Raw genomic sequence first — 13,851 nt, 5'->3', positions numbered from 1 at the left:
CAAATATCAGAAGAAATGATGAAATGTGATATTAAGCTTCAAGGAAAAAGAGCAGAGGTGCTATATCACACAACAATGGCCAAGTATTTAATTAGTGAGGCTATTGTTTAGACTGTCATCTGTAACTACATTGATTGTAAGACAATGTGGGTTAGGATCTGTCTAATCAATCCCATCATACATTCACCTAGTCAACAATGTCAGAAAAAAAATAAGAAAAACCTTCTTAGTTTTTACAAGTTGGGAAAAGTAGAGGTAGTGGCCGTTAATTTGATGATCAGCTACACAAGCGTATATCAATCTCCAATAACTAACCCTCTGAAAATCCACTGGTACTTAAATGGGCTTTTTTCAGGCCTATGGTAAAGTAGAAAAAACAAATAATAAATAATAAAATCAATGATGACTGAATTCCATTTAGCTGCTTCAGTGTCAGGGTCATGGTATTGTACATGCTGGCTCACTATCACACTGTTATGGCTTAATGAGATACTTGAATAGAACAAAGGCATCATTAATGTTTTTATTAATATCTGTCCTTTTACTACTATCACTGGTCAAAATGTCTGGTGTGAAAAAGGCCTATTTTGGTTTATTTTAAGCATTATATCTTTAGCAGACAGACTGGAAACAGTCTGTCCAAAGGTAACAAAATCCATCAGCCAGCACTTCTATCTTAATAATCTTACTTAGGAACTTCTAAGCTTACTAATTAACACATTATATGTTTAATCCATAGAAAAACTACAGAGAAAAGAGTACAGTTTTCCCCTGTAAAACAGCAAAGGGAAGCAATATGAACAGGGGTAGAGGTATATGTGCCAGCAGGATTAAGGGGATGTGGCAGCAGGGTGCTTAGACCTGATTGGAGCAGGCCACTAATCAAATGATAACCTGGTCAGATCTCTGGAGGGCCAAGCCACAAAAGAAGTTCCTGATCCACTTGGTTTACCAGAGATGCCACAGCGGCAGACGACATCTGCGAAAGGATTGACAACAACAAACAACAGCACTCACCAAGGAAGACAATTGGTCTTGAAAGCAGCAGTGCTCAAGATCAAGTAAACTTCTTGCCGCTGTTTTTCGACTGTCAGCTGAAGGTTAACCTAGGGAGACAGCTCAAGTTGACAAGTTGATGTCCCCTTGGAAGACCAGATGGAGGAGGCCTCAGAGAGAAAGAGAGCCAAGTACATAGAATTGGTTTCAGACGACTAATTGAAACAATAATTGATATATTAATTGTTGTGATGACTCAACATGAGGTGCAGTAATATGTTGAAATACAAATACCGTTGGATGTCCTAGTGACCATGAGTCGCAATGTTCCTGGTTCCTTTGATGTCGTTGCCCATCCCTCATTTCTGTCATCACGCTACTTCCAGCTATTTAAAGGCATAGTTGATGCGGTAGAGTTTGAAAGTTAGAAATAGAAACACGCAGGAAGAGGAAAGACAGATATGAACAGAAAGTAAGGAACAGAGAAAATAGAAGCACAAAAGAGAAACCAAAAAGTTTGGGAATAGAACAGCCTGGTCACCAGAATAAAACGTTGGCATTGTACATTTCTGCAAACGACGGAATACGATGAATATCTACATTTCAACAGGTGTAATATGTAGCATATCAACATTTCAACAATATGTATCATATCAACATTTCTAAAGTGAAGTAGTTTACATGAGATCTATATAAGCTGACTTTCTTAGTAGGAGGAGGAGGGGTCAGTGGATGGCTAGCAAGTTTGTTGGCAGAAAGTTGGAAATCAGCAGAGAGCACAGTTCGAGACTACCTTGAAAGCAATGCCTGCTTCCCGTTTCAACTGACAAAACCAGGTTTTTTTAGTGAGACGTTGGGACATTTGCAGCTGTTTTTATTTTATTTTATTATTTTTATTTTAATCCAAACCACAATCTTTCCCTCACCCTAACCGAGTAGTTTTTGTGCCCAAACCTCACCAGACCTTAACCACAGCACCGTCACATCATAAAACACCATTATTCAACTGATAACAGCGAACATTGAAACATAGACAATCAACGTATCTGTGGTTTCCAGAAACATACAATACCAACGTTTTATTCTGGCGATAGGGTTGAACAGAATAGAATAGAATATACATAAAAAGAGAGAGAAGGGAAGTTGATACCAGCGAAACAGGGAATAAGTAACTACAGAGTCACTATCACGATTTCACTGCTTCTCAGTTAGACACCCTCTGAAAAGCCCCACAGAGCAACATACAGTCACTTCTTTGAATTTCAACACAAATAGCTGCCAATAGTTCACAAATGTTTTTGAAACAAGGTGAGTGTGTTGGAGAGGTGGCGGGAGGAATGTGACTGTAGAGGATGTGGAGAGCAAGAAAGACAACAGAGAGATATGACTTTCAGCGAGAGAGACAAAGCAACTTTCTAGAGTACTTTGGTATGATGTTATTACACCTGCTGTCTCACACACAGAGACACACACACATACACACACAAACTGTCACATCTAAGCCTGTATTGTTGCGATACGGTAAGACAGAATAAATTACTCTGTCTCACTGCATTTCATGCATGACTGTATATGCACACACACAAACACACACTCTCACTTGCACACACCACACACCCACAACAGTGTCAGCATTCATACCTGTGCAAGTGCAATGTATACAGTCACTTTGAGAAAAGAGATATATAGAAGCACATATAGAAAATGTAGAATTAACAGATTTTCTCTTCTCAAAAACCAGGAATGAGAAACAGGTGAAGAATGAATTTGTGTTCAGCTGTAGGCAGAGCTGTGTGAAGGGAGAATGACTGAATAGTTGGTTTTCATTCAAATAAAGAGAGAAAGGAGCCCACACCTCCACAACGCAAAACCAAGGTTTTTCACTATCCATCACTTATTAACACCATATCATTTTATAGCCATTTTTATTCTCTCTCCTTGACAAATACAATCTTTCAAATCATGCCTTTATACAGCTTTCAAGGATGTACTCTCGCAAAACATTCTTCACTTCATTTTAGCCCCTACTTATCTTTGGCGTTTGTTAAGTGACCCCAGAGAGGATAAAGCACATCATTTCTATAGAGGGAGCATGCTCAACAGTTTGATAATCAAAGGAAAGAGACCGAGTGAGCCACAAGAGTTATAAAATTTACAGATGAAGACAGATTGAGGAGGATTTTATTTCTTTGCTTACAGTAATCAGGACATGAGCCATTTAATTACAAGATATCAGTGACTAACTACTTACTATTCTTTATTAATTAAATGTAAAGAGTCATTTATATGATAAAGAGCACATTTCTAAGGGTACATGATTATTCTATTTCTTTTTCAGTTGATCTTTTAACAATTAAAATGTCAGAAAGCAGAGAAAAGTGCAGATCATAATTTCTCAGAACTCAAGAATACATTTTCAGTTGTCTTGTTTTGTTAAAGCCACAGTGCAAATTCACACATTTAAGAAGCTAGAACCAGTCATCTTTTGGCTGTTTTTTGCTTGATAAATGACTTACATGTAAACCCGACTTTGAATTAAAGGCTAACATCATTATGCTAACATGCTCACAATGACAATACAAACTTGTTGATGTTTACTGGGAAACTTATGATGTTTACCATTGTCACAAAAGATGTTAGCATGCTGACATTTGCTAACTAATGCTAAAAACAAATTACAGCTGAGGCTGATGGAAACGTCAAAAGTTTTGCAGGTATTTGGTCATAAACCAAAGACCAAACCAAAAATTGAAAAAATTTAAAGTTTGAGCTGATAATGGCGCTAGAGGAAACTTTAGTTTTTACAGTTCAGCCTGTGGGCAACATGAATGTCTGTACCAAATGTCATGGCAATCTGTCTGATAGTTGTCAAGATGTTTTACTCAAAACCTCAAATGTCAGTCTCATGGAGGAAAGTCAGAGGATCACCATGAATGTCTGTACAAAATGTCATAGCAACCCATCCAATAGTTGTTGAGATATTTCCGTTTGGAACAAATTGGTGGACCAACAGACCGAAATTGCCATCCAAGGATACTGTTTTGTAGCTGCTTCTGAAAATACTTTCCATTCTTATTGTGTTGCTCAGCTATTCAAATACTGTTCACGGGTTATATTGCATGTCAGGGCAAAACCATTAAATGATTATGAAAGCAATAACGCTCTGCTTTATGAGTCTTACAGCAGCTGTTTTTAAATCACTATAAAGTACTGTACGGACTGTTCTAATTGTTTAAATACCATATAGGAGTGCTTAGAGAGAAATCATCTATGGATGTTAAAAGGAAAGAGGAGCGCAGCTATAGAGGTGGTGTAATTCAGATAGGTATATCCTATCGCAGATTTTTAGTTGAGTACAGCTCATGATGATTTGTGAGGCCAAATCCTACACAAGGCCAAAATGTTGATAGCTGTGTACTCACACTCAGTTGCTATCAGGGACCTCAGCATTTACTGTGCCAAGTGTTCTGACCTTGGAGGGCTTGAAAGGAGAAAAAAAAGATTATTTCTTCCCCACACATACAGCACTTGCAGGGGTGTATGTTTGGAGCTAGTTTGGGACTTGAAGCTTATGATGACTACCCAACAGAGAGAAATTTGACTGTGCAGAATATATAGTCTGTGCTCCCAAAACTTCATCATGAACACCAACAGTTAATTATTCGTTATTAGTAAACAACATTCAGTCTTGTCTGCAATGCAATATTTTCTCAGTGAGTCATCTGCTTTAACGGAATATTTTGACATTTTGGCAAATACGCTTATTCACTATCTGGCAGAGTTAAATAAGAAAATTGATACTACTCACACATCTGTCCCTTTAAGTATTAGGATACAGCAGGTTAGCTTAGCTTAGCAAACTGACTGGAAACATCTATCCACCTACCAGCACTTCTATCTTACTAATCTTACTTAATAATGTCTAAGCTTACTAATTATCACATTATATGTCATTTGTTTAATTAGTACAAAACCCAGAGTGTAACCCCCCTCCTCCTTTAAAACAGCAAAGGGAAGGAGAGAAGACATATGGACAGTGGTGGAGGAAGTAGGATTGTGCCACCAGGATTGCAGGGATGAGGGCGACATGGCTGCTTGGACCAGATGGGAGCAAGCCATTGATTACAACATTACTTGGTCAGAGCTCCGGACGGCTGAGCCTCACAAGAAGCTAGAGGATTTGGCATTTGGCCTTGTCGAGAAAGAGGAGAAGCCACAGCAGTGCTCAAGATCATCAAGTGTGCTTCTTGCCAGTGTTTTGGGCTGGCAGCTGAAAGTTCAAGCTCAAGTTGACAAGTGCATGTCCCCTGGGAAGACCAGATGGAGGAGGCCTCGGAGAGAAAGAGAGCCAAGTACGTAGACCAAACGACTAATTGAAGCAACAATTCATATTGATGTGATGATTCAACATGAGGTGAGACTTGAGCAGCTATGCTTGCATAGAGTAGTGGAGCCACTAATACATTCGATCTGCTGAGTGTTTTCTATAGTTTGCATACATTCACAGTCAGTTTTGGCAACAGTATCTTGGCAGTCAGCTGGCTGGCATTCCCTCTGCTCGCTGAAATAGAGAGTCCCAATCGGCTAATAATGACAAACAGACTCAATGGATGCAGCAGAAACAGCAAGTGGGCATTTCAGCAACACATTTTCTTTGGTGGGTTCAACATTATTCCTTTGCCATATACAGCACAGCATGGCTGCCAAATTGTATTTCTTATTCTTGGAGAGAGAGAGGACACTCGCCGAAGAGGGAAAAGTTTAAAAAAAAAACAAGGTGTAAGATAGAAAACAAACACTGTACAAATAGTTGTCAGCAATTGTCACATGATTGGAATGTATCATTCTTTCTCTCTTGTGTTTGTGTCTATCAGTGGATGCTGACAGTTCGTCGTCTGCTGCAATCTATTCTCATTATCTTCCTGTCTGCTTGTGCCAAGCTGATTCTCTCTTTCTGTCTTTTGCTACACCCTCCCTTGATATAGGTCCTGAGTGCGGTCATTGTTGCATTTCTCTCTGTCAGAAAGTGAGACGTAGCAGAAAGAGAAAGAGCGAAAGAAAAAGAAAAGGGAGAAAGAAAAGATTCTCACTCCAGTCGCTGTGTCATTGACACAAGCTTAGAGGGGAACAGTGAAACTGAATCTCAACACATTTCATTGACACATTTCCATCTCATTTCAGTTGAGACAGAAGACAGACAGACAGGGAGGGATAGAGGGAGACAGATTGTGTCTCGGTTCAACTAAGAGAGAAAGGGAAAAGGATGGAGAAAGAAGGCAAACGAAGAGAAAGACACAGGAAAAGACATGCCCTCATACATTTTGATGACACAGGCTGCTACCCCGTCGATCCCTGTGCCGTGACATTGCAGAGACATGGCATAATCAAACACACACACACACACACACACCTTGGATGTTGCTGCTGCTGTCTACCTGACAACTCGACACGGCTCTGCCTATCAGTGCTGACAAGGACATCCATCCTCTGTCCTGGAGAGACCACACACACACACGAGGAGAGACAGACCTTACACACCAACTTAGACACAGTAGCTCCACGTAGACATGAAAACACATAATATGGCACATGGCACAGCAGCAAACACACACCTGTCGTCTTCCACTGAAACACACACCTGGCCACAGCTTTCATCACTGTCCAACAAAACCTGGAGCATCACTGCCAACCCGAGCTAGGCCAAGCAGGAGTAAAACCATCGTCTGAGGCCAAGTTTAGGAGCTCTGGAGACAGATAGGCTTTGTTATTCATCTCAAGGGACTGAAGCATGGTATAGCCTCACCCTGCTCACAATGGAACCAGAAGTCAGTGAACTGGAGGTAAGGTAGGTGAACAAAAAAAAAAAATCAATCTGTCTGAGATGGTCTTTTTTGCAGTGCACTGCTTCAAATGACCAGCAAAACAAAAAAAGCTTATTTTTAAATGTGTGTGTTATTCTTGAAGCATATTCTCTTTTCTAGTTAGATTAGATTAAAATTGAAAACAGGTTGATTAACTTAATGTATTGTGAAACAAATGGATAATTCACAATTACTGTTTCTTTTCTTAAATGTATCACACTTTCTATTTGTGTAGCCAATGTCAACTCTTTGCTGTAGGACATTATATCCTGATATGAGCTGTTTCTGATGTGATTGTACTTGTATCTGCACTCATCCATGGGGAACAACCTAGAAATAGCACTTGAGAAGTATTCCACCACAGAGCTTTTTATTTGTGTGTGTGTGTTTTGTGGGCCCTGTGTTCAGTCTGACCTATGCTCATCTTGATTAAGCTTATTTATGCTTCATCAACTGTGTTAAGTTCGTAGTTGAACTCTGGTCATGCCTTCAGAAAGCATTACTACAGACAGACACATACACACACATGCAAGGGCAAACACGAATGGTTGAACATTCACAGAACCGAACACACCCACATATATCTATAAGAATAACAGGATTATGACTGACGGGCAGAGAATAGATTGCAAGTGTCAGGAAGGAAGGCGGTGACAAAATCAGGATCTAATGGTGTTGACTTGCAGACTGGTGGTCCAGTGAAAGAGAGAGAGAGAAAGAAAGAGATGCTGATTGACTGACTAACTGACTGAGGACAGAGATAATGAGATAACATGAGCTAATGAACACGACGAAGAACAAGGGGGGGAAAAAGCACAAGAGACTAATATGCAAGGAGACATTCACATTGTGTTTGTGTGTGCATTACATAAACTGACTTGATCGGATAAAAAACACATTGAATTACAATGACATAGGTTTCACACTACATTACACCATGAAATGCCCCACATGTTATGCAAATCATAAATATGTTGCCAAAAATACAGATACATTTAACATGAATTCATTGCTCTGTGTGATGATTCCATCACTTCCTTATGGCTCTTTTGACCCTGTATCCTTTGCATATTACTGTAATACACACATGGACATACTGCACATGCATACTTTATTTATAAATTCATACATTTGACTTGACTTTCAGCTAAAATTCTAAGTAATTCTCACTAGTCTTTATTAAACCTGACAAAAGCCTTGAGGATATCGCGGAGAGAGACACTGGAAGAACAAAGCTAAATGAGATCCAGGAGGATTTTTGTCAGGACAGAGCAGGATTTGTGGTACAACACCACGTTGCACAACAACTGTTGTAGAACATAAGTAGCACTGAGCCTGCGAAAGACTGCGCAGGAGAAAAATCTAACTGCTTGTGAAATATAACTCAGTTTCTGAGTGTAGTCCAAAAAGGGTCAAGCTAAGCGACTAACACATTGATAATTCTGCCTAAAGAGGACTGTGTACTTGTCTGGACTCCATACATATTGTATGTTGAATATACAGGCATACAATACCTAGAGACCAACAAGGGAATATAAACAGTATGTTCACACAACATGAACTTAAAGAAATGAAAATATCATTTATATTGCTGACTCCCATGTATATTTTAAATCACATACATTTTTACTTTTAGGTTATAAGGGCAAAAGAGTTGCAAAACTCAAAAAAACCTGTTAATAATTATGTACATTTTCATGTAAATGTGAAAAAAAGATGAAACACACAGTTTTTTTGCCCCCAATGTACATAAACAGCCCTTTTCAGCACAAACTGATTTTTTTTATCCATAATCCATAGCTTTTCAGAGGTGCAGAAAAAGAATTGCATGTAATATTAATGCATACAGTTGGGAGTCTCGTTTCACTGCTTGTTGTGCTGGTATCATATCCCTATTTGTCCATGCATAATGTACTTCGTCTTGAGGATTTCTGGCATTAAATCCTGTTTACTGTATTCGGCGCATTTAAGAAAACGGGGTGGAGAAACTCTCTAAGCTTTTAAGGATGTATATTGAAACCTGTTTATTTTCAGTTTTTAAGACAAAACAGCAAGAAGAGCAAAAAAGTTTTAAAGGACAGTATTCATACATTTCTGAGATCCTGTAAATCTGACATTCTCTCTGAATCGTAACTGCAAACCATTGCTGAGCCTGCCAGGTTGGCAAACATACTACAAATGCATTTATTTACAGTAAGGGCATTGGGGACGTGCTTACAGAAGGAAAAAAGAGCATTATTACTCACCTCATACCCAGCAGCTGCCCAGTGGATACTGTTATCCACTAAGCGGAAGGTCAAATAAACATTTTTTATGCTTTCAGAAAAACACATGTCCAACATATTGCAAATGCCAACTTAAAATTTGTACAAACACACACATTATACGCGCACACACATAGATAATGATGGGAATCGAGTGCAGAATCCATGCATGTGTGTGTCTGCATGAGTAAGAAGGAGAGGGACTATGTTTGGTGTGCACACAGGTAGTAATTTATCCAAGCAAGGACAAGCTGTGTTAATGTCTTTATGCACAAGTGCTCCACATCCAGCTGAGACTGTGATACAGAGCAGATGTGTGGGGCTTTATCCTCAGCCACTCATCCATCAGAGGTTACTATCTGGAAGACTGGAGATGTACAAAAATGTGTGCTATTGTAGTGTGTGTGTGTGTGTCTGGCTGTATGTGTGTGACATCTGTGAATTTCAAAATGTGTCTCAAAACAGACACACGTACTGTATCTGCTGCCTGAATCTTAGTAAAGGGGATGGAAGGGAAATTGTGCTGAGAAAATAAGAGCAAAAAGCAAAGAGAGAGAGAGAGAGGGAGAGAGAGAGAGACCGAAAGGGAAAAAAGGATGCACCAATGACACATCCAGAATATGAGACTGACATAAATATAGGTAGAGTGGGAAGGAAAGAGAATTAAGAGAGTAGAAATAGCCTTAGTGTTGGTTCTGATATTTAATCTTGGCAATACATCATTAATCATACCTGGAGCAGACTGCTGTGAATGTTCCAGGCTCAGATAATGGGAAGAAAAGTTAGAGAGGAGAGTTGATTATGTGAGACAGATGTGTATCGTAATATTTGAGAATTTGTGCCAAAGAGAAGTGTGCGTGAAAGACAGAGCTGCCATTCATGTTTGACTGCTTGCATGAACACACACGGTATGTACTTTGTCCTCATACAGTTCACACACTAGTCTACTGGCACACATGTACACACAAGCATTGATTAATTAAACAAATACATGAACTGGAGTGAAATTTATTACAATGTTACACCCAAAACAAAGACAATTTAGGTTTTTTTTCGCTGCTTTGGATGGAGAAAACGTTTGAATGCCAGAGCTGACAGCAGTTATCCACATCAGCATCTGTAGGAGTTTGACCGGTCCTGGACTCCTACAGAGATATGAGCACTACCAGATGAGTATGTTCTACCAAAATGAAATATCCCAGTAATTATTAACTTGGCAGCAGCATTAGTGCTGCACAGTGAATAGACGCTCATTAACCTCCACTGGACAGCATATCAGATTCAAACTCCAACTGCTTTTCACTCAGGAGTGCAGATACAAGAGGGTGGCCATGGTCCTGTCGTGTATCAATTGCGAAAGAATGGCCTCTGAAAAACGCATGAGTGCCTGTCCTCTTCCTATTTGGAAGCTAGAATGCTATCAGCCTTTCACCAGCTTGTGCAGTGATCTGTGAAGCAGATTTAAACTCGATAAGACTGTTTAGACTTTGAAGTCTGCAAAAATAAAAATAAAAGTTTTTTAAAAAAAGCGGGAGATAGAATAGAGGAGTAAAAAAGAGAAAGACGAAGAATTCATTGTAACAGCTGCATCATCTCATATCCTCTGCGCGGCAGCTGGCATTAGAGTTTCTGAGGAGGGAGAGATTTGTAAAACATGGACATTACAACAATGGTTGGAGCATAATCTGCCCAATCCCATTACTGGCTAGAACCATCCACAGAGACAGACACACACACACATGAACACATAGATGAAAGGAAGAAATCTGTCACTGTCTGTGTGAGAGAGAGATGTGGGAGGGAGAAAGGATGGAAGGAAGGAAAAAGAACGGGGGAATGTGACAGAGATGAAGGGGAATGTATATATGTGTGTGTACTGTATGAGCGCGCGCGCGAATGGAGCGGAGAACTGAAACAACCCCTGCTGCATAACACGACAACATGGCAAGATGTCAGCATCACGGGTCTGCATCACACACTGAATGAGACAAGGCAGTTCAACAAAGACTGTTCTCTGAAGGAAATAGCCTCAGACTGCATGCAGCAAGTTATTGACTGTCCCCATGTGTTAAGCTACTGGCTGCGAAGCTGCATCAATGTTGTGGCCCTAACCTTTGCAAAATGTTTGCAGATGTTAGACTTCAGGTCTTGTTTCATATCAAAGCTGCTTGGAATATATTGAATTCCATGTTTGATGTGAAAATATTGCGTGAATGTTTCATGTTAATAGAATTTATCTCAGCTAGTCATGTTTCTCATAATTTTTCTTCAAACAGTATTAAACCACTAAGCCACAAGCACTTTACGGTACTGTAACTGTACACTTGATATTTCAAGCTTGAAATTCCAAATATAGTGGAAGACATGACATTTTAAAAAGGGAGAGGCAGATATTTAAAGATCCCCTCCAGACATGTATTAAGACATATAAAAACACTCTATTTGGAATGATAATGTGTGTCTGATATGGTTTATCCACAAAAGACGATAATTACCACTTTAATATCCTTAAAATAACATACACACTCTCCCTCATTAAAAACTCCAGAGCATATGAATATGCAAATATATTTCATTTCAGAAGTTTAACCGCTGGACACAAGCTGTCTCTTATTTCACTGTAAAGTCTATTTTCAGTGTTTGTGCACTGGATGTGCTTCAAGTTTCCACATCACACTTGTGTAAATTGAATATTGGACCAAGATTGGCTTCCAAACTAGTTGTGATGTCACAAATCATGTTTGTAGTCCCACATCTAAAAATCTGATTTTCAATGCACACAGAAGATAAAATATTCACTTACAGCAGATGAATGTGAAAACCACCTTCTAGTGTCAAACTCTGCACGTACATCATTCTGCACAGTGAAGCTCAAACATCCAACTGTAGGAACAAGAAGGAAAACATATTTTTGAGTGGAGGAGGACTTTTTAACAAGATTCAGTTTTTTCAATTTTTAAGGACAATTTTCCCGATTTTTACAATTTTCCTCCTTCTTCTTCTTCTTCTTCCTCTCGGTCTCATGACAGACAAGCTAATTTTGGCTTAGCTTAGCTCACCTTTATTTGCTAGATAAAGCTGACTTTATACTAGAAGTACTGTATGTCATGGCTAGGTTATGGACATAACAAATTGTAGTTCATTTGGACCAGCCATTAATTGTTGAAGACAATAAACAGAGCTGCTACTTCCATCTATGATTTGGACTAAACTCACTGTTTAATATACCTTAAAAGGCATGGAGACACATAATATAAATATAATAAATTAATATGTCTGACTCTTATAGGAAATGTTTTAGTTTTCATCGAGCTACAACTGAGTTCTGATTTATAAAATGTGTAGTACAACATCTCATACTATGGTACTATGGTGAAGTATGTAGGAGTACAGTACAGTAAATCTTGGTTGCATTATTCTGTGGCCTAGATAGAAGTGTATCTCTCGCAGCATAACAGGATTACCAACTAGTCAGAGGGTCAGAAGTTGTGCGTTGAAGCACCCCCCCAGGGATATTGGAGTGTTGACAACCTATGCTAAGAGGAAATTGAAATGATCTCAGACAGGCTAAGCTGTTGATAGAGTCAGTAGCTCAGAGGAATGAGCTATTACGCAGACTCTTGGAGATTGTGGATCCAATCAATGTTCATCTTGAATGTCTTTTTTTCCCCTCCTTTAGAGAGCCAGCATCCAGTGGGAAAACAACTCTGAGAATGAGTTTAAAAGCTGCTCTTATTGCAGAAAGCAGATAAAAGAAGTTGTTGAGGTTATAGCTTTGATACCTGACTTTATGTTTAATAATGGAGAACCGGCATCCGGAGAGGAAATTGGAAAGCTCACGTGGAATAAGTCAACAGGCAGTGAAACTCAATGGGTCATTTAATCACATGTTTATAGACACTTACAGTGCAACAACAGTGCACCCATCTTCTTCTGAGCTTTACCTTTGACCAGCTTATTCACTAAGTGGCTCACAACAACAACATGGAACATGTTAAGATTCTTGGGCCAAGGGGGGGGGGGGGGTCTCTTTGTCACCTTATTTATAGGAATGTTCATCCAACTAATAACAAAGATTTATAACCACATGGGATGTTGCGAGGCAGAGAGAGGAACTGAGACTTTGTATTTCACAGAAATTGGCTCATCCTGTGGATCTTCCCATATGCAATTCTTTTGATACTTCTTTCAGATTAAAGACATGACTTTGTGCTACTGTGTGGGTGCACAGGGCTGAACTTTAGACCCTGCGCACATCAATATAATCTTAGCCTAATGAGATTTCTACAAATGATGACTGCATTGTGCAGGCATAGGTCTGCTATCAAAGAAGCAGTGTTGAGGGTAACTTACAAACAAACTCAGATACCACTATTGTAAGGGTGCAATGCATGTTTGAGGGTTATGTAAAAGTGACATTAGAAACTTCAACAAGTGCTTTAACCCCAGCAGCACTATAACCATAGGTTATTTACCGTGATCACAGGCACTTAGTGGTGCAACAGATCGTACAGATCACCCCCCACAGTTCGGCATGCATGTGAACTGCAGATTAACTGCAAAATGTAATATCTTGTTTAAGACAAAGTAAACAAACTGCTGTAAGTACAAGTCATGGACAGACAGCGCATCGCTAACAGGGATTTTAAAGAGCAACGACTAAACCAGCATCTAACGGGTCCGTAGTGACATCTGCAGGTATGTTTAAACGCTGTTTAATGTGCTGCAGC

General features: G+C 39.4%; 1 long non-coding RNA gene across 1 annotated transcript; it reads right to left on the bottom strand.

The window, feature by feature from the left end:
• Positions 1-342: 342 nt before the first annotated feature.
• LOC137176043 (uncharacterized) lies at positions 343-13,626 on the bottom strand. Its single transcript, XR_010925783.1, has 4 exons — positions 6,635-13,626; positions 6,407-6,488; positions 1,291-1,382; positions 343-1,142 (listed from the first exon to the last, which is right to left on the bottom strand). It is a non-coding gene; the product is annotated as an uncharacterized lncRNA (long non-coding RNA).
• Positions 13,627-13,851: the final 225 nt, after the last annotated feature.

This window comes from Thunnus thynnus, chromosome 23, assembly GCF_963924715.1.
Source record: "Thunnus thynnus chromosome 23, fThuThy2.1, whole genome shotgun sequence".
Lineage (NCBI taxonomy): Eukaryota > Metazoa > Chordata > Actinopteri > Scombriformes > Scombridae > Thunnus > Thunnus thynnus.
This window is presented reverse-complemented; position numbering and strand designations above follow the sequence as displayed.